Genomic DNA, 27,141 nt, shown 5'->3' on the forward strand with positions numbered 1-27,141 from the left:
AGCCACAGAAACTTGGTCATTCATGTCATTTCTAAACAGACCTGTATTTTTATTTCTATGTGGGCAGCTAGAAGTTTGCACATGCAAGACAGGTGAAATACCTGCAGAAAACCAAAGTCACAGGAAACAAAACAAATCCTCAGCAATTACATTAATACCAAAAAAGATACAACCACTGAGCTTTTAAATAAGGAGACATCACCTTCTCCCCATTAAGAGAGATCCTTACACCTTTCAGTAACTTCAACGTAAATTCAACTTAGAACAGCTCAGAGACAATCTAAAAATGAATTTGTGAACAGAATAATTGAAAAGACTCTTGGGTCCTTATTTCTGTGTGCTCACATAATGTCAATTAAAGCTAAGCACCTTTGAACAGCTTCTAAACAAGCACATGGAAATCTAGGAGACCCTCTGAGTGGGGATTATACATTAATCTAATGTTCATAATCACGCTCAAAAAGTTTGCTCTTTCAAAGCTTGAAACAGAAATGTTAATATTCTCAGGCAAATAAAAAACCTTAAGCTATTGCAAAAGGCAACTTTTGAATCAGGTATATAATAGGTAATAAAACTTCAAAGAATTAATTCACATGCTGCAATTAAAATGCCCAACACAGATTTTTGAACAGCCTTCTCATTTCTAAGGAAATTTTTTTTCCTCCAAGTGAACGGATAAACTCAGGTGAGCATCAGATCATTATTTATTTTAGGAATAAACATACTCTTTCATCTGTGCTGCCATGAAAAGAGCACAGCGTCATAGACCGAAGTGGCAATCAAAGCCAGTTCCACCTCGTCTAATCTTGTTCTTTAACGGTTCACAGTATCAATCCCCTTCTCAGAAATCTTCAAGTACGAGCAGTTAATGCAAAAGAACAAGTGGGCTGTACACGAGAGAGTAACAAGATGACTGTAGGAAAAAAATCCCACACCCTCCTCAATTTCCAGCCAATTAACTGGAAATCTTCCATATTTTGGAAGAGGAGAGGATGTCTGTCTACAGCTTGATGATAGACATGAGCAACAGACAGGAGCAGACTCCAATGATTTCTGCTCAGCCTGCCTAGGAGAGGAAAATAAAACCCAAAACATCCCTGTGGAAAGTGAAACTTGCAGCTACAGCTTTTCAATGAATTGCCAACAAAAAGCGAGCAGCAGGGAACTCGCTGCCAGGTTTGACAAAACACTTAGAACTCTTATTCTCCTCACCACAGCTGCGGATGACACAGTCCCCAGTGCTGTACCTGAAGTCACTGCATGCCCGTGGACCCAGCCGGGTGAAATCACCCCGTCTGACTGCAGTCCCCAAGCTGCTGTAGCAGAGGATGCATCCTTGGGATGGGATGGGAATCCTCCGCGAACGCCTTACCCTAAACAGCAGGAACAACTGTGGCACCAGGGCAGGTCTTGAGCACCAAGTTGGTATCGTATTGGCCTGCAAAAAACCTGCAATGGATGTTCCTTTACACAATACTTACAAGGAAATCATAGTAGGGCAGAGGAATGAGTGGAAATTTTGTAATGAAAACAAACCACGTAAAATAGAAACTACGTGATATTTATGGCAGGAGGTCACCTACATCAGCCTAAAGGACTTTATTTAAGAGTGGTCCTAGTAACTGCTGAACTAGCTTGGAGTCTGTCACGGTTTAACCCCCACCACACACCCACTCGCTCACCCCTCGCCTTCCCCTACAAAGGAGAAAAGGAGGGGAAAGGGGAAAAAATACCACCGTGTGGGTTGAGATAAAAACAGTGTAATAGAACACTATCAGAAAAGAAAAATAACACTAGTAATAACAATAATAATGATGAAAGACACTCTCACCACCTGGGGAATTGGCACTATCCCAAGCAGCGATTCCTGCACCCTAGCTAGCCCTCACATATATAGTGAGCATGACATCTATGGTATATGGAATATTTCATTGGCCATTCCATCCTTCCATCTATTCTTCTATGGGAAGCTGAAGAAAAGTCCTTGAATAATGTAAACATCACTTAGCAACAACTAAAAACAATAGGTATTATTGACATTCCTTTCACAGCAATCACTACCAAGAAAAATTAACTCCTTCCCAGCTGAAACCAGGGCAAAGTCTTACACCCAAACTACACAATTTAGGCACTCATTATTTCCATTCAGTATAGTTTCAAAACCTGGATCTTCTGTAGCACAGAACTGAAGAAAAAAAATAAATCCCAAGCATCACATCAAAAATCACTTCAGCTTATTTGGTGCCTTTAATTTTCATAAGGAAAAAGAAACTTATTTCCAAATCACTTTGCACTTTGTAATCTCTCAGTATGATAATACCCATTTATCCTCAGACAAGTTCAACTATATCCCTTGTAGCCTGTCCAAAAATATAACAAAATCAAGATGCTCTTGTTTTTTAAAGACTGAAATCGGAGCATGACCATTTCCTCTCCTTCATTACCAGAAGAATGCATGTGTGGGACATAGGATGAAAACATAATCATGCCCAGATTTGGGGAGAAAACAAAAAACAAAACCAGGACAACAGGAGCAATCAAGAGAACAAAAATTAAGAGAACTACGTTGCTGTGGCCTGTCAGAGTCTCTTTCAGAGTATCGAACAGAGGTGATGAGGTCAACCTACTGCAGACAATGTCAGCATCCTCAAAGTCATCGAGATCCTTCATTAGGACCAGGATTTAATCCCAGTCTCTGATAATTAACACCTTCTCTGAAGATGGCCTAAACAGAGGTTAAAGTTGCTACTCTATCTCCTAAATGCTGTTTCAGTTAGGACAAAATCACACAAATAAAAATCTGAAAGCAAAGCCTCCTACGGCCAGGCACAGCAACCTCAACAGTTCCCAAACATGCTCCTTTCCACTTCTGCTGAGGAGAGTGATGGTTTGCAGGGGATCTTAGCCACTTACCTGGACACACACGGATTTTCCATGGATTTGTGCTCCAGCTTTACCTACACACTTCTGGAAATCCCCACTTTGTCCCAGATCTGAAGCAGCACCAGCTGCAAAGCCAGAGCACGCTGCGTGGCTCACCAGCATGGACCTGACTCCAGCTGAAGGCAGCTTCCCAAGGGAAGGGCCAGCCTTGCGGTGACAACACTTCCCAGATACCCAGCACATCTGGATTTTGCTCCAGGTGTGCCACAGACTGCTAGGTGATATCCAGCCACCTGGAACTTCATGGTTCCCATCTGCTGAATGAGGGTAATTGCTTCAGGTGACATAAGAAATCCTATAGATGTCAGGATAAAAAGCAACATCCCCATATTTGTCTTTTCCTATTGGTAATTATGTCAACGTCCTTCACACGGAAACAAAAATCCCCAAAGCCCCCATGTTACAGTTTTGTTAAAGGACCATGTTTAAAACCTGAGGAATCTGCTAATTTTAAAGACACACAGCAAAAACATCAGGCGCAAAGGCAGAAAGCACATTATGTCAGTAGATATACTATGTCAACAGATACACGCCAGCTGAGGAACTGATATAAGCATATGTTTAAATCTCAGAAGAGAGAGACCTAGACCAAAACAGAACTGGAGGAGAAGCTGTTCCCTCTCTGAAACGGCACTGTGAAGGAAAAAAAATGCTTTTTGCTCTGTTAAAACATCTCAACATTCTTCCTTCTCATTTTTCTTACACTTTCAAAACAGGACTTCCACACAGAAGGGTGCAAGCAGAACTTAACGCATTAAACCATGAACAGTTTTCACCTCAGGAGCAGCCGCAGATCAATACGTGTTCGGTGGCACTGAGCTTGCAAAACTCGCTCAGACAAACTCCTGACTACAGCTACCAGCAGTTTGCCAGAGAAAGGCTATCGAAGCCTTTTATAGCTATTCAAGCTACAAAAGGATGCCCCCTCTATACACAGTCGTCGCAGCCTGGCATATCAAAGCACTCCATAAGTCTTGGTGCTCAGTATCTTTATTTTTTAACAATTATTGTTCTGATGAGTAACTCTTGGGCAGCGTCCAAGAATAAGGGGAATTTCAGCCATGGGATGCCTGGAGTGTTCCTTCTCTGCAAAACGAGGCAATAAAAGCAGCGTGTGAACCTGTACTGAAATAACGCAACCCACCTCCACCCCAGTTGTGCCCAGAGAGGTCACAGGGTGGAAAGGCAGCCCAGTTAGGCTTTGGTGAGGCGACTGGTGAAATTCGAGGGCATCTGTCTACACAGCTGCAAACACTAACTAGATTCTAACTCAGCACTAACCAGGATCTAAAAAAAAAATAATCTTATCATGGTCTACACTGACAACTAAACTACTGTTTGGCCCTGGATTAATTAATATAATGCCTGACAAGAGCAATTGGAGATTAATGGCCTGTAACTGCTTGGCCACCTTGCACCCTACAGGGTCAAGTACATTAATGTCAGCAGAGAAATAGTTCGCCTCAACCCGGTGCTAGTACTACAAGGACCCAATGAACTGGGAGATATGAGGGCCAGGCTCTCAGAGCCACCTTCTGTCACTAAGGTTTAGTGGTGACCAGTTCTCAAAAGGAAGGGTCCCCATGCAGAGGGACTTTAGCTCCCCCACAGCAGCATCGCAGAGGGACATCCCAGCCAGGGCACGTCACATGTGCCACCCTGCAGGACTGTGATGGGAGCTTCAGGGCAGAAAAGGCAGCAGACGTAAGTGAGAACAGGTCGCTCTGCCCCTGGTCAGGGCAGGGATGGAGGCAGCCCCAGACTCAGACAACTGCAGGCAGCGCCCTGACCCCATCTGTTCTTTGCTTGGCACATCATCATACAGGAGAGAAATAAAGGCCAACATTTTCCCTTGCCCTTGGTCACTGCATTTAATTTCAAAAAATTCACCACTCTAACATTTGCAGAAATATGCCTTTTGCTCTGCTGTCCAAATCCGGGGCGTTTCCAGGCTCCTGAGCAGTGGCCAGGCTTGCTGGAGCATCTGCACTCACCTCCAAACAACTAATGGGCTCAGGCAACATCGATGAAACATGGCAACCTGAAGCTGTACCCCTAAAATCTGGAGCCCTACACATATGCCCATACATAGTCCTCAGCTCTGCCTGAATCAGGGTTAGCTCATTATTCAGCCGCTTTATCTTTGGGGGAAAAAGAAACAACAGATAATCTGCAGATTAAACTGGAACCACTCTTCCTGAGAAATTGCTTTCTGGAATGCATAGTGAAGAAAAAAAATGTAACTTATATAGCTCCTGGGGGAATAATGAATATCCCAGTTGCCCTTAAAAGAGTCCAGCAAAGTGGTGAGTAAATCTCTAAGCACATGATGCTGAGCCACCTTCAAACCCCTTCAGATGAACCCTTTCCCTATTTCAGGCAGCAGAAATTATGTTTGTGAGACCGCTGTTCATATGCAGCTTCTGCATACAGGACAGGAGTATATTAATACAACAAAAGGTTGTATTACCCTATGCTACGTCTTCAAACAACAGAATAGTTTGAAATAATTTACCAAACCTTTCTCTTAACCCCTTTGTTCCTCGGTTTGAGTGTGGAAGGGCGGGCCAGAAGGAGGGGAGAGGGAAGGATGACCCTGCAGTGCCTCACAGGGCTGGTACACACATCACAGACCATCAGCTGCTCTGATATGATGGGAGCAGAACCAACAGCAGCCAGGATGTTCTTCCACACTCAACACATGCTTGGGAAGTATGTTTTGGCCACAGAGGTGATAAAGCTTTCGGAGGTGCTCCCAGCACACGTAGAGGGGATGCTCAGCAGCCCACCAACCCCCCTCAAGCTCCAGGGCTTCCCACAGGGCCAGCCGCAGCCACAACTCTCCTGCAGTGGCACAAGTCCCCTCCCCTCCTTGCTAGCTCCAGCAACATCCCTCAGAGCGGATCTGGAAGGAGCTCCAGACATAGGTGTGCTGTAGGTATCAGCCCCTAAAACATTGCTATGGAGCTCAGTGGAGCAAATATATTGCAGAGTGCATCAAAGGAAGAAACAGGTGATGAGAAGTGGCCGCCTATAAATGCATCTTTTGACAATTTTCACTTTGCAGTCTGCTCAGCCAATACTGCTTTAATAAAATATTGTCAAGAGAGCCAGCTTCAGTCTGCCTCTGAGAGCAGTGGACCTCTGGCCATGAGTGGACACAGGGTAAACGGGGAGTTCTGTTCCCAACACCACCCCTTCTCCCCCTTCCAAACCCTCACCCGACTTCACATACCTCCCCATCACAGCAAGCTCTTTGGGGCAGAAACCCTTTTATCTGCATGTCTGCAGGATGCGGGAGGCAGCCAGCCCCTAAGCCTCATAGTCCTTCAACACCACCAATGCTACAGCAAGGTCCACCACAGCTGTTTGACTCCCAAGTGCAAAATCAGCCCTGTCTAGCCAGAGGAGAGGAAAAAGAGACCAAAACAAAACCCTGAGCGCATTAGTCACTGTTAACTGTTCTTTCCAGAAACATAATATTGAGGGGATTTCATATATTTCCTGGCAGGGAAATTTCGTGGTGGCTTTTAAAAATGGATGATTAGCAAGATATAAATCCCCATAGCTAAAATCAGCAAGAAATCCTTTCAAACACACATATATACGGATTAAAACTTGAGTATTTTACCTTTCCCCAAAAAACCAATTGCTGCTGTCAAGTACACCCTTCTATTACAGCCACATGCTCTTTTTAAGAATAGCTAATCAGAAAAACATACAGAGGTATTTAATCAGGATTTTTTTTTCTTTAATGACCTAATGTTTTGGCTTGCAGCTGCTGCCAACTCACACTGGGTGGAAATTTAGTACCGTCAGCATTTAATTATTATTTTAACACAGATTTCTCTACCTTCCTACAGTGAAGAAATAGCTAGGAGAAAAAAAATACAACAATGAGCAGCTTTTTAAGCCACTAGATGCCGTCCTCATTACTTAGCCGTAAGGACACACAGAAGATCACTCTGCCATCCCCTGTTAGGGCAGATGCTCCCCAGTTTGCACTTCTGCAGCCAACCGGAGGGACAGGGTCTGAGGGACAGCGAGGAGGGACCACAAACACCGTGCCCTGGAAGCTCGCCAGGCTGTGACACAGCTCATCGGAACACGTGCCAATGAACTGAAATGTGGAGCACCTGATCTGCGTTGGACCTCGGGCCATAAACAACAAACCAGATTCGTTCATTTTGTCATCTTAAAACCTGTTTTCCTAACTTTTCCCGTCACTGTCTGCAAATAAACTTAATTCTGCAACCTGTAACAGGCTACAGGGAAGAAGTGTGTTGAACAACTGCGGGTTGCAAGACAGGTTTATTTGATTCACGCGGTGTGTGTGTGGGGGGGGAACCAAAACCGGTTTGTATGATTTCAGAAGAAATCTAGAGCTATGCTACTCACAGTGGACTCCCAGAAACCATGCAATTGTAGCACTTTGTGTTGTTCTGGAGCCAGGACAGTGCGCGGAGACAGCTCTCCCCAAGCTCCCAGCCAGTCTGGTGAGAGCTGGCTGGCTGCTTTCTCCGAAAAAACAAGATTTAGGCTTCAGCCCTCGCAAAAACCAATGGAGAGATGAGACTGCAGCAAAGCAGGGCTCATGACAGCATGTGTTAAATGGCGCAAAGCAGGAAGGGCTGTGAGGACGCACGTGGATAACTTTATCTTCCAGAGCGGATGGAGTAGTCAGCCACACACTTATTAAAACAAGTATGAGTCTGTGATAGCAATCTAAGATAACGCTAAGAGGTTTGTCACCCAAGGGAAAAAAAAAAAAAGGATGCTATTGCTGGACCTGTGTCCATAGAAACCACGCTTAACCTTAACAGAGGATCCCAGGTGACTCCTTACTTGAGAACCACAAGCACCCAGTTTGGCATAAGCTGACCTTTGCATACAGTCACACTCGCATTTAAAAGAGAAACGTGTATATATAAAAAGACAATAATGGAGGATAGGAAGAGGGAGGTGACAAATTTAATTTCTCTGCCGGCAAGGTAGGGCTCTTTTGCCAGTTGGCAGGAATGAAGCATTGCTCTCCTCTACCTGAAAAAAGAGGTCGTGGATGTGGCGTTTAATATCCAGATGGTCACTATAAAGGAACCTACCTGTGATGAATAAAGAGGCGGCCATTTCATCTGCTTAATATTAACGCTTCTCACAGTGCGCTTCACAAGTCACATTCCTAGAGTGAAGGGCACATGTTTTAGAAGCCACATACAATTCCAGTTTTGCAGAGTAAAAGAGAGGGAAATAGCTTTGGTCACCGGGAGTATTTGAATGTCATTTTGTTAGGCTGTGCATTGCATTTGACAGAGCTAGCAAAGGAAATGAGAAGTGATAACTGATAGTGCCGTGATTAGATCAGCCACCTTGGGAAAGGTGCTGAAGCAGAGATATTTCACTAAAATAAGGAGAATCCTGGGAATAGATTTCTGGCAAGTGATCGCAAAGGAGATATGGCCAGAATTAGAAATGGATTTTGCAGGCAGATAAAACATAATAGATAGAAAGCAGCTCAAAATGATATATTGTGAGGGCCTATAGAGTGACTATAAAGTTTGTTCGCAGTTATTTAACATATAGAGATCCTGGAAAGACTTAACTTCAAAATACACTTGCCATGTTATTAACTTTAATGTGCAGAAATAAAACAATGTTTCGTTAAAGCTCTCTAGTAAAAAAGGAAGCTGCCTTCTCCCCGGCTATCCACCTCTGGCTTCAGTTGAGTTGCATCCCTTTATACCACAAGATAGAAGCGGAGCAGGAATCTCTTCCCGGGCTTCTGACTGACAAAGATACATGAAAATGTACATTTCATTATTTTGTCTTTCAGGAAGTAGCTTTAACAATGAAGGATAACTATTGGCAGTGGTAATTAACGCATTGTAATAAAGTTATTACATGCATTTCTGTAATCTAACCATGTTTTCTTCTGCAGCTCACAGACAAAGCAGGTCTCTTGGATGCTACCTAGGCATTTTAGGGAAAGAGGGTTAGATTTATTGGCTATTAAAAAAGGCTTCAGTCATTGTGCTGGCCACGTCTGTCTGTCTGTCTCCTCCTTAATAGGTTTAGCCAATGAAATTTAAAAACAACTAGCTTCTTGCAGTTCTGTACAGCACAGCGGCCGAGAAAGAGACCCGATGAGAATGCTAAACCCAGGGAAAGGCTGCTACCTGGGCTCAGTCATTAAACATCAGAGTTTATCACCACAAGACTAACATGTGGACAACCTATTTTCACGCACTCCTGTCGCCATGAGACTCAAGATCAGTCTATGGCCTTAAGGGTCTGCAAGTCATGGAAGGCTAATACACAGCACCCCAGGGGCTGAGTCCGGCCCTCTGCTCCTCACCTCATTGGCTCGTGAAGCCTTGAATTTTGCACAAACAAGTAATATATTGCGTGTTGTTCTATAACAAGATATAGATTTCACAGTTACAGCAATATAAATCTGTGTTGCAGCGTATCTGTGTATAAAGACGTCTTCTCATCTGCGGGCTCCGAAGAGCCGTATGTGCATCACTCACACTGCCAGAGTGGGAATACTCACATAAATCACCTTTGGTATCAATGGAGAACGCACTGAGGATGTCTGGAGAAGAGCCAAATATTAATACTGTTTACCTACCACCAGAATACGAATTAATAATAACCATTATCACCATCACTATATCAATGATGGCAACAGAGCATCAAATTCTGCATCTGTAAGTCAGATGCAACCGCCACTGCATCCCACGGGAGCTCCTCATGAAGATGGACTTTAAACACCAACCATCTACGTGATCAAATACCGAGCTATTTGCTCAGGCAAAATCTTCACTGAAAGCAGCTAAGACAATCAGAGTCAACAGGTTTTGGCATGAAAAGTGACAAGCTTCAATTTTTGCCAGCATTCATGCCCACGTTGGCACCAGAAGGAACAACTGGCTGGATTTTCCAAAGTGCCATGCTGCTTGCTTCAACACTTGTGGAAGTCAAGGCGCTTCCTCACCTAGGGATATTGCACCTGGGCTGAACCTCTTGTCCCTTGAGTTTGGGCACAAAAGCTTCATTCCCAGCACTAGTGTCCCTGGGAGTCTCCATCAAAACAAAGCTCTCCTTTTGAAATAAAACAAGCTCTTCCCAACAGCCCATGAGCTGAATCCTGCTGCCCTACTTTGTCATCACTGTTTTGAACGAGTGAGAGATGGGAGGGCAGTTTCTATATAAATCAATATTTAGGTGGTTTCCTGCCCATTCATTCATGTGCTAAAAGTGGTTTTAACAGCAAGAAATCCACTGAACGTAAGCAGACCAGTAGCCAGCTGTGCATACGCTCCAAATTTCCCCAACGTTCATATGTTATTAGCAGGTGACAGGAACTTAAAGCGTGTGAAATATGAAAGCAGGGCACATAATTATATTGGTGTAGATACTTGCATACTGGAGTCATTTTTGCTCCAAGTACCTTATTTAGGCTATAGGCTTTCGGGGTCAGAAAGAAAATCTTTTTTCCACACTATGTCTAGGAAAGAGCAGGGTGCTTGGGATCTCCGCTGCTCTGTGGTCCCAGCTCTTAACCCCCACACAATTAGCAGTAGCTAATAGTAGTAAGCAAGACTGAACACAAGTTCAGAATGAAAATTACTATGAGGAAAAAAAAAATCCTTCTCCAGATTTCAAAGCAATTCCTGAACTGCCCATGTCTCATCATGAACAGGCACCCTCATTTGAACAGAAAGCACTTTGCACAGAAAAAGCAAGAAGAGAGGAAGCATGGTTTGAATAAACCAAGCACAGCCCACACGGGGAGCGGGCAGAGTCCACCAGCTTGGGACATAACCCTCTCAGGGAGAAAGTGCAACTGGGCAAGACCAACACTATTCTTATCATCAACACATGATCATCAACTGTTTCATGAAGCCCCTTGACGAAAGATAACACTGCTTTTCTGTTAAAAAAGCCTTTGCTACTAGTACTATGAAATTATCCTCTAAATAAAGGGTTCGAGTGGTATATAATTGCGCCTGGCCCCTTCCTCATCCACAGCATCTCTTCAACACCCTTGTACAACCCTCCAAACTGATGGCCCAGCCGTGATCCACTGGGAAACCTGATCCTACAGCCATGGTCTTTAATTGCCATCAGTGATTTCTGAGGGTGCGCGGCCTCGTTACCAGCCCATGAGGAATCAAAGCAAGGCCACCACCTGAGCTCACGCTGGTCCTCAACATCCCAGTGGCCGCATGGGACCAGAAGGGGGCACGAGCCCCTCAGCTCTGCAACTGCCGACAGCCATTGCCAGAGAATAACAGCTGCTTTCTGGAGATACCCCACCTGAGTGACCCATGGTGAAAGGCTTCACATCCCGTTACCGTGCCTCTGAGCCCTTGTCCTGGTTTGGGCTGGGCTGGCCACTGAACGAATGACAGATGCTCTCTTTAACCCCTCTCCCTTCCCAAAATGAGAAGGGAGAGACTTATGGGTTGAAAAGAAAACTAAAACTACTTCAGTGAAATATTAATCATAAGAAGAAAATATAATAATATCAATAAGAAAATAATGAAATATATACAATATATACAAAACAGTATGGAGCTCCCGGAATGACAATCACACACTGGAAAAGTCCCAGACTGGACTCACCGACAAACGGGAACTGGATACCAGATCTGGATTCAGAAACACATGGATCAGGATCAAAGGCAGACGAACAGACAGAGTCCTCCTCAGACGTCAGCCATTGAAGAAAGAGCCTGAGCCCTTTGATCCCTCAGGTTCTATACTGAGCATGGGGCAGATGGGATGGAATACCCCCTTGGTCGGTTCTGGGTCACCTCTCTTGTCTGCTCCTCCACACCGGTGTGACCCCTCTATGCTCTTCTGCTTCTGGCCCTCAATGGGGCCTATAACAAAGTGAGCTGACCTTGGTCGTTACAGCAGTAAGTATAAGCAAGGGCCTCTCTGCATCAGCATTCCTTGGTATTATCTATAAGCATCAAACTTACCACTCTGGAAGCATACATTGTCTGAAACAAATACGCCATTAATTTCAGAGAGTGCAGTCAGTTTGAAGAGTTTAACTGGACAGTAAAATTATTGACAAGAAAATAGGTCCTCTTCTACCTCAGACCAGGCCAGGCCTCCGCATCTCTCCCTCCTGTCCCCAGGAGCGGTCTCTCAACTATTTCAGCTTCAGGATTCTCAGCTTTTTTCCCCTCAAACCACAGCGATTGCAGCAACACGTGCTTTTGATACAACTAGGAAAGAAATAAATCGTTCCACTTGGAAAGCCAAAACGTCTTCTGTTTCTAAAGACACTGACTTCCCAGCCCAGGCTGGCTGCTTCAGAGGTGCTGGACAGGGAGACCAGAGTCACAGGCAGGGAACAGGAATGTCCCCACCCTTCAGAAATGGCACCCTGGCTTAACAAAAAAAAAAAACAAAAACCAAAAGGATTTTAAAAACGCACTTAACTTTTCACTTTTCATCCTGTTCGTTTTATTTTTCTTGTCTTAGTACAATTAAGCCAGGCTCATTTCTAGTCAGGCTGTTTCCAGTCTTTGCAGCAGGCCCCAGCATTGCAAATGGGTTGCAGCTGCTCCAGTAACAAGACCTGCTTGTGAGCAAGGGTGACCATCCTAGTGCACATACCCAATTTCCACATTTTTTCCTCATTTTTCCTCATTCTTTTCCACATTTTTCCTCATTTTTTTCCAGCCTGAGCTTTCATCCTCCTTGCGCAAAGTGCCTCCATGGCAAAATACACCCGCAGCGAGATCTCCCGCTTGGTCAGACCACAAGGTGAGGCCACGTTGTTTTCCTCAGACCTTCTTCACCCCATCCCTGCTCCCTCCAGACACCAGCAGATCTGGGGGGAAACCCATCGCTGCCTCCCCTGCCGAGAAGAGGCCTCCATCGCCAAGCCCAGGGGTGGTTCAACACTGACTGCTCCCCCTACACGGTGCCTAAGAACCGGGGTATGGCCACCACAGCAACAACGCCGTTACGTTTAATCAAAAACCTGTGACTTCCCAGTACTTGTTTGAATTTTCTGAGGGATAACCTGACCGTAATGCCTGCCCCAAGACCCCCGACTGCTTTGGGCACAAGGACCAGCTGGAGGTTCCTGGGGTAAATTGGGGCTGACATGGCCGCTTCCCCTCCCCGGAACAGTGAGGCACGGGTAACGATGCTGCCATAACCATCCCCAGGACATAAACGGCTGCTGCAGCATGACGTGGGACTATTTGCAACAACAGAAGACGGGGAAAAAAAAAAAAATAAAAAAATAAAAAATTAGACATACCAGTTAAGACATAGTGTATTTATAGCTCAGCTTTTCAAAGTTTACTAACTGTACTAGAGATTATTCACGGCTCCTGCCTCTGAAGAAGTCAGTGTTATTCCCTTTCTCTTCTCAAGCCTAAACAGTATTTGATAAGTTTGTTCTGTTCCTCCTTCTAGATCGCCTTGACTTTGTGAGATGCCATCTTCTGGCCCTCCTCGTCCTGCTCTAGTGATTGCTCTCCACCTCCACCTCCTCTCCCCTGGATCCTGCTGAGGCTTTGGCTCATTTTTATTTTTCCCCCAGTTCCTGCTGTAGCCTTGGTCTGTTTGGTTTTGTTTTGGGTTTTTTTTTCCTTTTCCCCCTCCTCCTCACCCTGTGCGTGATGTTATTCACTCACACACCAGTCCCTGCCGTGCCAATGAGAAATGTACTTTTCCATCCCCAACTCTCCTCTACAGCCAAGACCATCCCTCAGCCTGCCTTGCTGACATCTCTTGGCTGGGCGTCTCGTCATCAAATCAAACTCAATAGAGCTGCAATGGACCTTCTGATCTTTCCTACCAAACCCCCTCACCTGCCCAGCCTCTATCGCTTCTGAACAAACTTCCACCCTCCCTGTTGCTCAGGCCTATGACCTCTTCCCGTTCCCCCATCCTTCACATCTTCACTCTTCTTGTAATACCACTGGGCAGACCATCAGCTGGTGTAAGTCAGTGTAATTCCACTAACTCCAATGGCATTATACCAATTTACAGGAGATTAGTTTCTGTCCTGGTGCCTCTAAAAGCAAGTATATTCTATTTGACAAGTAAAAACCTTTAGCCAGGTCCCTCAATATCTCTTGTATTTATTACTGTGATCTCTTGTCCTCCTGTTTCCCCACAGCCACACTCCTTTCAACACAAGTAACCTCCTGAAATTCTTACCTGGCCCTTAGTTCTCCACTGCTCACAACCCAGAAGTTTCCTTTCTACTCTCAAGCCTCCTGTACCTACCCACCCTCCATTTCCCAGCCATGCTCGGCTTCTTATGCATTCTGAATACGCCCGATGTAATTTGGTGTGCTAACAGTATTTAAGTAGCAGTAATAAATTATGCAATAATTCAGAGGTTTATTTGCTGCTAAAAAAAAAAAAAAAAAAAAGTTGCCACGGAAGTTCAACACCCAATGTCAGATTAGGACACAATTTAAAAGCACCTATTTAATAGAACATGGGCACACACTTGCGAACTTATGTACTTAATCACCAAGATTGCATGAAGCGTTACATGTTCGTTTTGCCATCCTAATACCGAGCACTGTGCTATCCCAGGGAAGGCACCTGAAAGTTTCATAACCATGTTAATATCAGTATAAATCCCTGCCTGAACCAGACACGCCACAATGTAAAATGACACAAACGATACCACAATAACACCCTGTGTCTTCACGCTCGCTAGACCATACCATTAAGTCTTGTAATGGCTGGAGATTGGTGGCTCCAACCTAACCATCACTACTATCTTTGTATAGATGTTTCCATTTTGTAAAAAAAACAAACTAAAAACAAACACCAAAAAAGCCAAAAAAAAAAAACCCTCGTGCACGTTTTGTTTAGTTTACTATCTACTGGAAAAAGAGAAAAGCTCTTTCCAAAATGCAGAATTGCAGCTGCATTTTGGGTTTTCCACACCTGGATGGATGTGAGAGTAAGGGGGCAAGATCAGGCCCTTCATGAGAGTCGTAAGGAGTTCACCATATGCACACTGCCAGGATGATAAAATGTTAACGAAGTGAAAGTGTATTAGTGAATTATTAAAATTTCACTCCTTTCTGCAAAGCACAGAGTGAGAAAAACTCAGTGAAGATAATGATAAAAATAGGATCAAAACATTTGGATCCCTTCTCCACCTCCAACAAAAAAAAAAAGCTTTACAAAATCTGGTGTTAAAATTAACATATTAATTGGGTAGCTTCTACAAATGATCTACTGTAAAACCCAGATCAAAACAAGTGGGAGTTGGGGGTAGAATGAGATTTAATCCAGTTAAATCTGGATGGGTCAGACCTTCAGCTTCCTCCCATCTCTAATAACCTCTCTTAACCCCTCCTAAAGCCTCTGCTCCTTTCCACAGCAAGCCCGGCCAGCAATTAAATTGGCAACGAGAAGATCTTAGCGAGGGGAGTAGCAGCGAGCGCGGCTCTGCAAGGACGGGTCGGGCTGGGGAGTTCGCATCTGCCGGCTGTGCCAAAAGCCGACTTCATCTGAGGAGAAGGTTGGCCTTTCTACAAAGCTCGAGAGAGAACAAAAAAAAAAAAAAAAAAAAAATCAACAAGAAAAAGCCACTCTGTACCGGGGAGTTGCGGAGCTGCCAGGGGATGGAGATGGGAGGAGAGTCGCAGGAGAGACGAGGCCACCGGTGGGTTCAGCGGGGTGGGCGCAGGTGTCTCGCAAAGAACGACACTAAAAAGAGCAACGGCTTTGCCATACGGTATTAAGAAGCAATTTCCAACGAAGCTGCCACTCCGCGAAACACTTTCCAGACTCAAAACTTGGATTGCCTGGGACGTAAAGCCCCGTCTGTTAGGAAATCTGGTATGTTTTCCTTACAACAAAAATAAGTATCCGCATCACAAGTGGGCTTTACCAGCAAATAGATGGCAGGTAAGTGTTCTGCAATCAGGGCCGCACAGAATGATATGGGGTCCCACCAGGGAACCTCACACTCGGCCTCAGCAAACGGAGTTTACAGGCAGGGTCCCCCCACAACCCCGCATGCGGGAGGCGGGCAGAGGGAGATGCCGGTGTGGGCCAAAACCATCCCACTCCTTAAATAATACCTATTTTTATTTGGGTTTAACTTATTTTCAGTAAAAGGTACAAAAAAAAAAACAAACAAAAAAAAACCCCAGGGTTGGAAACTTTATTATATTGGCTAGCATTGACGTAAATTTCTGCTAATGCTGGGAAAAAATCGACAGTATCAAACAGCCAGGCAGATCTTTCCATTCAGTGGCACCTACCAACCCTGACCACAGGTCACAGCCCTGCTGTCTGTCTGTCCCGCCGTCAGTGCCGACACTGAGAAAGACCATCTCCGGCAAAGAGAGTCTCAGACTACAGAGAAATAAAAGAAAAGAGCAACAAAATACCGTCCAGCACAACAGGCAGATGTTTCACCTCCAGCAGACTGAGCCCGTCCAATTTCTGCAGACGTTATGGGATAGATGAGTTTTAGGGGGAGTTTGGAAAAAGCGTAAGATGTTCCTTCTGTTCCTCTCTCAGAGAGGTGGGGAAAAACTGCCTGCCGGCAAGCAGGTGGCCACCAGCACCTGGGCTAAACACGAGGATGGTCCTACACAACTTGAACCACTTGGAAGTGGCGAGTTTTAGCTATTCCCCAGACCCCTCTAACCAGCCACCTCCAGAGCGGGGCTATCCCACCACTTTGTACCCATCCCCGAGGGGGGACAACTGGGGCGCGGGGAACTTCGCTCCTTCGTGGACTACACAGGCAGCCAAGGTGCACACCTTCGGCCAGACAACCAGCTTCAGCCCAGATCAAGCAGAAGTGCCCGGATTGCTAAAGGCACCTAAAGCGTTACAGTGGAGTTTAAGGAGGGTTTGAGTTGTCCTGGTGCTCGGCAACTGAACTCCGGGCACCTTAAATGGAGTAGGATTTCCAAAGCCCAGGAGGGAGTCGCTTCCCAAAAACTGCCTTGCCTTCCACAGCTTCAAGCTGGTTTCCCAGAACCAGCTGATCGCTTCTGAAAAAAACCAGCCGTAATTTTTACATTTAAAAGAAATGCTGTTCTGTTAGAATCCTTTCTTTTTTTCTTCCTCGTTATTCTTGTTACAGTTTTATTTTGTCTTGGCCACGAGAGCAGCTAACAAGCCAAATGTGGTTTCATTAGAAATATTTCAAAACTGTGGCCAAAGTCGTGCTGCACTGTGTTACGTCTGAAGTCACGAACTGGCAAATTCCAGCATCAGCCAGGACTATCCCGTTCCGGCCCAGCTTAGGCTCCTGGACAGCCCCGGCAGCCCCTTCTGCCAGGAACGGCTCCTAACACCGAGATATCTCCTACGCCAAAAACCACTACTTGAAGCCACTCACCACACCAGGCAGCTTCGCACAAGTTTATGTAACTTTTCCACGTTTCCTCCTCAAACCCCTCTGCGAAAGTTCAGCTCCACGCCATAAATACTCCCGTTTTGAGCCAAATTTGGAGAAATAAACATTATTTCCCTGAGCCTCCCCGCTTAACAGAACACAACCCCAGCCCTCACCTTTCGCCCGGACCTTCGTCCAAAGCGGTGTCGAATCTCACAAGCCTCCAACCTGGCATCCCGGCCACGCCAGGCTGGACTGGGACCAGTAAAACGACTGGTTCTGGTACCGCTGCTTATCTTCTCACCTCCGACCCCGCACCCCGAATACACCCCCGCCGCATCGGCGCATTAGCACCAGCGCGCTCGGGAAAGGCAGACACATTTTCAAAGTTTTAATCCATTAGCGATTGCTAATTAAGGGGCAATTAATTTGACTCCCAGCTCTGCTCCCAATTTGCCTTGCAACTTTGGGCCGTCCACATGAAATGTTACGTTTCAGCTTTCTATGCTCATAAAACTTCTGTGCATATTAAAAAATGAATTTCTCTAAAGTGATTTATGATCCGTGATGAAAGGCAGTTCAGAAGTGTAAGGACTGCTCCTATTAGTAAAATAACTGGTGCATTTTTTGATCTTTCAATCTAGGGGGGGGGAAGAAATAAAAAAGCCCATCTGAGTATCATTAATGAGGCTCAAAAGGTATAAATTGCAAATTGGATACTTTTGAAAATGTGGCCCAGAGAGGTCGGTGGAGTGGTTTTTTTTTTTTTTATAACAGCAAAAAATGGGAGGACGACACAAGCGTTTAACTTCTTGCATTTCCCTCGGGAATGACTGACATCATAAAACTTTTACCAACTAAAACCATGAGAAAAAAACCAGAGTAGCACATACACGGAGGACGATGAAGGGTAAATCTAGAAAATACCTAATCCAGCTCGTTTCCTTCACTGCATAAAAACAAGTAACTGACACACTTCCTGCCGGCAAACCTTCCTGCAGATAAGGGTGCTCCCGACAACAGGAAATTCGCTTCTAGAAGCAAGCACACTTTCGCTCCCAAGCCGAACTTTCTCCATTTGAGCTCCACAGCAATTAAAAGCATCTGGCTAATCAGAGGTGAGCTGGGTTAAACACGCAACTGCCCACATCCCTAAGCCTTCCTGCCCCCAGCAGAAGGGGGGGTCCCAGCTCCTGCGCCCCGATGCCGTCCCAGTGGGGACCCCTCGAGCAGAAGCAGGTGCTGCTCCCTCCGGCTTTGCCATCCCTTTCGGCTGCTCTGCCCACAGCCAGAGGTTTTAAAGCCAAGCCTTGGGGTTTTGGGAGGGGAAGATCCAAAGGTGTGGGTGGGGAGCACCTCCGCCTCGGCACCCTGGAGGGATTTACCTCCCGATCCATGAGACCTGCTCCGGTTTTCTTAAGAAATAATAATAACACAAAAAGTGAAATATGCAAGCAACGAGGCAACAGAGGTCAAACTGGCCATTTAAGGTTTCAAAGCGACGATTTATGCAGCGGGTGAAGCACTCAAGCGCTTTCCCTTGGCTTGGTCAGTGCAAAATGAAGATTAAAGGGAGCAACAAAATGAAATGTTTCGGAGAAAACGCAGTGAATACTCGAAAGACATCTCTCCATCACAAACATCCGAAATCAACGGCTGCTGCCCAAGAAAATAAGCGAAAGCACTAAAACTTTTCTTGTGAGTTTGCCGTGAAATACTTTTCTTCTGCTCCAAAAGCAAAATAGGTCTCTCCTTTCACACGCGATAAACTTTCAATAGTCCAGCAAAGTAAAACTGCAGTTCACCACAATAATAGTCCGATTTTCTCATGCTGCATTCATCAGTAATGAAGTATATTTTATTCTTGTACCTTTGCTTTTGTCCTCAAATAGCATGCTATAACCAAACGGTGATTTTCTTTTCTTTTTTTTTTTTTTTTTTTTTTAATTAAAAGCAATTGCACAGGGTTTCCCCGTAGCCATTTGCCTCCTTTTTTTCCTGTTTCTCTTTGCAGGTGAGGCAGAGTTGTGAAATGGCCTTAATATTCACGTCCACATCATTACATTTTAATGTAACTTTGAAATGAGGAGGAACAGAGGGAGATCTAATCAACCCCAGCTTTCTCCTTTCTCTCCCTGCTCCGTAGCTTCCCACGAAAAGAAACGTGACCTGGTCATTTGATTTTAAAAAAAAAAGAAAAAAAAAAGTCAGCCCTTACTACTATGTTTTTAAAAAACACTTAATCATTCTGCTTTGAGCCTTTTTCCTCAGGCCGCCCAGCAGCAGCCTCTCCCGGGCTGGGGCAGGAGCCCACCATACCCCCATCCGGAGGGTGCCGGGCAGGTGGGCCGCGTCTCCCCAAACTCTTCCTTGGGTGGAAAGTGCGGGAGAAGGTCCGGAGAGGAAAGAGGGGAGGCGGCGGCGGCAGCGTGGGGTTTTTATTGTAAAATGACCTTGATTTGACAGGCACGTTCTCAGGTTTCAACAGATGCTGTGGGAAAGGCAGGGGCAGCCGAGGGGCTCTGCAGGCATTGCTGAGGATACGCAGACTTTTTTTTTTTTAAAATAAATGGGAGAGGGGGGGGTGGGGATGGGGGGGGGGTAGTCTTCTCAGTTTCCATGACAACAGTGTCTCCACTTGTCTGTTATTAGATACCATCCGCTTCCTGTGTCTAAATTTTTTTAAACCAATCAGAAAAGTGTTTATAGATTTTACAGCTCCTGGGACAGTCCCTCTCCTCCAAGAGAGCTACTTTAATGACACGTAACGCTCAGGCAGCCAGGGCTGCGAGGCCTTAGGTTTTCGGCTGCAAAGCGATCACGGTTTACGTTGTTTACCGGCGGATACGTGGGCCACGCCGGAGGAAACCGGGGGTTCGCCGCCCGATTTACCGTGCCCGTAACAGACGCTGCCACGTTAGCGGGTTGGGGTTTTTGTTCCTTTTTTTTTTTTTTTTTAATTTTTTTTATTTTTTTAACACCCCACAAACTCATTGGCCTCGTTTGCTCGTATTTTGTTTCTGATTCATCCCCACGAAACAGCACGAGCCCTCCCCGGCGTGGAAAACCACGGTCTGAGAAGATGCCGTTATCCCAGCGCGGTACCGGTCCGCTCTGAGGGAAAGGGTTTCACGGCAAAACCATCGCCTGCCGCAATTAAAGTTTCGGGGAACGGGGCTGTAAGGGCAGCCTTACAGCACATCTCCACGGGGCACGTTCCTCATAACGTAAATAACAACTGACAGCGGCGCAGTCGGGAGGTTGATGAGGAAACCCTTCTCCGGCGTGCAGGGAGCACACGCGTACGCTGCGGGGAAATTAATTCACCCTAACTCCCGACAAGTTCGGAGCGAGGAACGGCCAGCGCAGGGCAGCCGATGTGGAAACCAGAAAAGCCCTTTCCCGGCGGCTCTTACAGCCCAGCCCCACCGGGGGATGCCCTTCAGGCGTGCGGGCAGACACGGACGGAGCCCGGGAAGCACCGAGCGCCTTCTCCCCGGGCAGGGCTCTAACAGCCGCCGGCACAACCGGGGGTCGGCGGGGCGCCTGCCCCGGCCGGGGCTGCTGCAGCCGCCGCCGCCTCCCTCCCTCCCTCCCTCCCGGCCGGCCCGCCGCGGCCACCTCCGGCCGCCCCCGCGGAGCCGGTGCCGGCGCTGCCGGGGCACAGCCCGCCCGGGATGCGGGTCGCCCCGCACGCCTCCCCCCGCCGGCCCCGGGTCGCCCTTCCCCGCCGCCGGGCTGCTGCCGCCTCCCCGCCGCCCTCCGCCTCCCCACCGCGGCGGGACGGGGGCGGGCAACGCGGGGCAGCTCCCACTCGCTCCCCGCCGCGGCCCAGCGGCACCAAAAGTTTGCCCGGGGAGGGACGAGGGACGAGGCACCCACCCCTCCCGCCCCCCCGCTCCCGATGACACCGCGAAACGCCGCCGCCGTTACCTCCTCGCCGCGGCCCGTGGCTCCCGCCGCCGCCGCCGCCGCCGCGGGGGTGGGTGCTCCCCGCGGCCGGCCCCGCTCCGCGCCCCGCGGCGGGAGGCAGCCGCAGCCCGCCCCGCCGCCTGCCGCCCCCCCCCGCCCCGCTCCGCCCCGCCGCCGCGCCCCGCCGGGCCCTAGCGCCGCCCGCCCGCCCCGCCCCGCGCCGCCGGGCCGCCTCCCGCGGCCCGGCGGCGCGTTCCCGGGCCGGGCCTCCCCCGAGGAAGCTTCGGGGCGCTGCTCCCCGGGGGGGTGTTTTCCTGCGGGGGCGTGGGGACGCGGCTGCGCTGGGGCTGAAGGGGGGGAAGGCGGCGGGTGGGGCGAAGGGTCCCGCGCTTTGCTGTGTCCCTTTGCCCGCTGTCCCACCGGGACGCCCCCCCCCCGCCGCCTCCTGGTGCGGGAAGGAGCCCTGGCCGCCCGGGAGGGGCAGGACCCCCCGGTGAATGCCTGCACGCCTCGGCCGTGGCGGTGCCGCTGGGAGCGACCTTCGTGTCACTGGAGCCGGACTTCTACCTGCCGAAGCCTGAGACGTGCAGAAATAAAGCGGTTATTTTTGGTACCGTCTCACCTCCAGCCGAGGCCTGGCACCCCCTTATGCCGTGTTCTGAAAACAGGGAAAACTCCCCCGTGCCGGGAGAGCTTGCAGTACCAAGGGTGCACCCTGCTTCCTCCTCCTCCTCCTCTTCGCTCCTCTACCCCTTTCCAGCCCCCATCCCAGCCTCCTCCCGCCGCCTCTCCTGCCCTGCTCCCATGAAAGCACGGGAGAGGGAGCTTTGGGTTGAACCGGGAACCTCTCCGTGAGTCCAAATGTTGGCAGGGTCTCAGGGGAAGCCGGTGCCATCAGCTCAGGGAACTGTCAGGCCTCTAAAGGGCATTTAATTATTCACTGTAAATTTACCTTTCTCCAGCCAGCCCTATAGAGCGACAACTCGCGGTACGTGCGATTGCTGTAGTGATTACAGAAAAAGCCTGGCTTTATCCCTTTAGATTTATTTTGCCATAACGTGGCATGACTGGTTTGGGGTGGGATGAGGGGGGTTTTTTTGTTGTTTTTTTTTTTTTTTTTTCCCAAGGGATACGTCCTTTCCTTGATGCTAAGCCTGGGCAGAGGGCAGAACGAGAGCTGTGTCCTGCCAACCCTTTTCCCTGCCTACCCAAACTCCACCACTCAACTGCACGGGGCTCCCAACCCCAGACCCAACGCGCTTTGGTGTGACAGCGACACACGGAGAAACCCGGATTCTGCACCCGCGTATTGCAACCTTCGGAGGTCAACAATGTACAAAAAGTAGCCACTCGGAATCACTCTGAACCCTCTACTCTGCGCTCGTGAGACCCCTCCTGGAGTACTGTGTCCAGCTTTGGAGTCCTCAACACAGAAAGGACATGGACCTGTTGGAACGGGTCCAGCGGAGGGTCACGAGGATGATCAGAGGGATGGAGCACCTCTCCTATGAAGACAGGCTGAGAGAGCTGGGGTTGTTCAGCCTGGAGAAGAGAAGGCTCCGGGGAGACCTTATAACAGCCTATCAATACCTGAAGGGAGCCTACAGAAGAGCTGAAGAGGGACTCTTTGTCAGGAAGAGTGGTGACAGGACAAGGGGCAATGGTTTTAAATTGGAAGAGAAGAGATTTAGATTAGATATAAGGAAGAAATTCTTTACAGTGAGGGTGGTGAGGCACTGGAACAGGTTGCCCAGGGAAGTTGTGGATGCCCCATCCCTGGAAGTGTTCAAGGCCAGGCTGGATGGGGCTTTGAGCAACCTGCTCTAGTGAGAGGTGTCCCTGCCCATGGCAGGGGGGTTGGAACTAGATGATCTTTAAGGTCCTTTCCAACCCTAGCCATTCTATGATTCTATGATTCTATGATTCTATGATTCTATGATCGTTATAAGATTGTGGGGAAAAAAAAAAGGAATGTTTTTCCCTAGCTGTATCAAATACAGCTTCAGTGGCGGAAGGGAATGGAAACGCCGTTCCTCTGCCCTTTTTTCTTGCTGTCTCAACGATGGATTTTGAAAAGCCAGCATGGGTTGAAGTAGCAGCTCGGTCCTTTCATTCGTAAAAAATTGCTGGCGTGAAACGTCTCCCCGCCCCCACCTTGGTCCTAGCTGTATCCCCGGGCGCTGCTCGGCTGTGCAGATGGCCGAACCCTCCTGTTGATTCCCTGACACTCGCCTCTTCAGTGGATGGATGGGCTCGGCTTATTCCAAAGTGAATATAAAAAAAAAAAAAAAAAACCAAAAAAAACAAAACCTGGAGTTTTCTGAGCAAAGTTAGAGTTTTCCTTTTATAGGTGGTTTTGGTGACGTGGGGGCAGAGGCATTCCCGTCCCCTTGTTCTGCTCGGGGGAAAGTTTTCTACTGCCTGCTCTGCAATACGCCCAGGGCTGCAGCAGGAGAGCTCAGCCCTGCTCACCCAACGCCTAACACCGAAAAAAAATCGAAAGGTGCAGAATAAACCCAACCCTGGGATCCTTTTCCAGGTTTGTTTCCTAGTTCAGATGGGTACCCGTTGGCACGGGGGCCGCTGGAGATGCTCTTGAAGTAGAAACACCTGATTTAGTTTTGACGGAAGCACCCCAAGAATAGCTGAGCGTTTGGGCTCAGCTATTGATGGGGGCTGGGGGGGGGGGCAGTTAGAGCTGGGGACCCCGGGCACCATGTTAATAACAAGACATCTGCTAATTATTTTTAAAAATATGAATATCTGTTTGCAACATCGCCACACGTGGAAATCCCGCAGATGCCAACAGGAGTCTCCATGAAGGGCAAAATCCTGGCCCCATTCAAGGAAACTCCAAATGGCTTAATCATCGTAAGCGCCGCAGGTGCCCATTACCCTTTGCGGGGCGACCCCACACCAACATTATAAAGAGGGCATTTTTTCCTGTGCTTACCCATCAACTCTAAGCCAGGTAATTTTCCTAATGAAATCCGTAGTAGCGTTTTTTTTGTCCTTTGATCAGGTCATCTGAATGACTCCGTGCCTGTATCTACACTAACCGCAGCAGGTTCAAACCTCAGCCCAAGTTCCTGCAAAATTTAGCCACAAGTACGTGCGTTTCCCTTCCCTTCTTGTGTTGTTTGCTCCCAGTGATGCAAGCTTCATTATTCTTTCATCTCTTCCTCCTTCCTCCCACTCACGTATTCGAGACTTTCTTACATGCTTTGTAGCTCTACTTCCCACCTCCTCTTCATTTAGATCCTTCCTAAAGAAAAGAGTGTTTTAGAAGACCCGCATTTGCAAGGGAAAAATATTAACAGTGGAAACTTTCTCAGAGATGCATTTTTCCTACGTCTCCAAGTGCATCTTGTCTTTCCGTATCAATCTTAGCGCTGTTAACTCTCCCATGCAGAGGGCTGCTTTGTTATCCGTGTCTGCCAGATGAAATTAATGGAGATGAAATTCTTACCTCTCTCCAAACCTGGGAGAATTTATGATTTAAGCTGTAGAACGTTTTCCCGTGTCCACGTCAGTCCATTTTGTCTCATTCTCCTTCAAGTTTTTCATTCAGCCTTGTTTTCTTGGAGAGTCTGTAATTCCGGGCTCTCCAGCCGGCAGCTCCTGGGTTATTTCTGGCCTCTTGGCCCAAGAGCTCACAGCCCCCAGAGCAGCCCTGGGGCGCAGGCGGCTCTTCTTCTGCCTCAAGAAAAAATGTCCCTGCCGCCGCCTCCTCCCTGCTGCCGGCACAACGCGGTGCTTGCTCTGGGGACAGACAGATGAGAGGCACTTTGCCACAGGGATCCCTCTTGGGAACGGCTCCAGTTCCGCAGGGGAGGCAGATCCAAAGGAGTTTTACTGCCTCTACAAAGTAGCTGTAGGTCCTGCTATCGAACTCCTGGGTATCTTCAAGGACTTGCTGTGGCACCGGGTGATTATTTACCAAGGAGCAGCAGTAGCTGTGCTGTTTACCCTTTTTGTTTCTTGAACATGTTTAGTCTCTTCATTTGAACACAAAGATAAAAATGCCAGTGCTTTAATCCCGATCACATGCTTTCAAGGCCAGGAAGACGTCAGTGACTTTTTTCTCCTTACCCATTCGCCATTTGTATCTGACAGTGCAAAGCCAGAACGCAAATAGAAAAAAAAATTCATATAAATTTCCAGATATGCTTAATATACCTAGTGCCTCAGTTTTTTCTGTGCCTGACTTGAGTTATACTTAACATTTTCATAGGACAAATGCTCACCTATGCATTTCCAGGCCAATTTACTATCAGCTCTCAGGTGTACACGGCCCAAAACCCTCCTGTTTCCAGGGCTGTGCACCCGACCGCTCCACCACGTGAGGCTGCGCCCCAGACGAAGTAGTGAAATACAGGGGGATTACGGTAATGACGTTCCCTCTTCCATGCTTATGAATCAAGTCCCACTCGCATTCCCCATGGATAGCCAGGCAAGCCTTTTATGGTCACATAGGGGTACTTAATTATGCACATATATGTGTTCTTGTACTACTTTAATAACAGTGTAAGAGTCACTTGAGCAATAGATTTGATTTTATGAACCAAAAGGATAAAACTCAGGTTCTCTGGTGGACAATGAAACCGGATTTTTTCCACTCTTCATTATTTTATGTTTGTTAATAACACCCTTAAACTTTGAATTATCCTGCAAGTATTAGGGCTCATTAACTTTGTTTCAGCTTGTACTTTGTGTTAATGGGACCGTTTTTTGTAACAAATATTAATCACTTGAATGCTAAGGCTTAAATGTTTAATAAAAGTCATTAGTAGAATTACGTGTGAGGACTCAGAAGAAAGATGATGGTGTTGTTATGGTTACTGCTGTATCTCTGGCTGTCAGTGGTCTTTCTGATTTACCCTCTGCTTATGTCAGGCCTTGAGCTTTTACCTCTCCGTGGATGGGATAATCTGCTTCTCACACACTTCTTACAGCAAGCTCCAGCCTCCACAGCCCATGCGTTCTCCAAGCTCACACACGTATGTGAGAACAGAGACCTTCAGCCTTCCTGCATGACCCAAACAATGTTATTAAAACAGAAGAGCCATTAAACCATTGGAATAAAGCATGTTGGTTAAAAAAATATTTCATACCCACTTTATCTTGTAGTCTTGCCAACGTCTACTAAATTAAACATCTACAGATCTGAGCACTTTTGACCCCTTTTGGAGTCTTGCTTTCAAAAACCTCTGTTTAAGCGGTCCTCTCTAAATCCTCTGGGGTCTTTCATGTCTTGCTTTCCAGGCGCCCACGTTCCTCCCAGGGAAATCTCTCCAGTGAGCCTAGCAAGGGCCCAGCCAAAACATCACAGTGAAGGGCGCTTGCTTTGTTTCCCAAGTGTTTCCTCAAAAATGTATGCCTGGATCCATCTTCCCTCTCCTGGGTACACGTCTTGACAATCCAGCTATTGAAGTAGCTCAATGTATGCACACAGTAAACATGTCAACACATCACATTCATAAATTATTACAGGCAATGCCAAATCTGCCACAAAGATTTTTCAACTTGAAGCCGTAGAAGAGGATCCTCAGTGGCAGAAATGCTGAAAGACTGAAAGCAAAAAATAAGGTGGTTATCTGTTAACCTCATGCAACTAGGATCCAAGGCGGCATATGCTTTATTGCCAGTGGAAAAAACACTGATGACTATTCAGAGGCAGATTTTAGAATAATGTAAAACTACCAGAAAACATTTGTGAAGCTGTTCTGGTGCTGCCAAACTTAGTCCTGCCTTTCTGTCTGAGGGGATCGTTGGGAAGCATGGTAGCCTGTGATGTTTCATAAAACCAGTTTTTCGTTTCTTTTCAATTCTTTGATTAAACATCCTGGGATTCACACAGTAGTTACAGGTGTTACTTTGGTTGCAACCACGCCGGTAAGATTCAGGCTTTTTTGGCT

Source organism: Numenius arquata, chromosome 6, assembly GCF_964106895.1.
Source record: "Numenius arquata chromosome 6, bNumArq3.hap1.1, whole genome shotgun sequence".
In the NCBI taxonomy this organism is placed as follows: Eukaryota; Metazoa; Chordata; class Aves; order Charadriiformes; family Scolopacidae; genus Numenius; species Numenius arquata.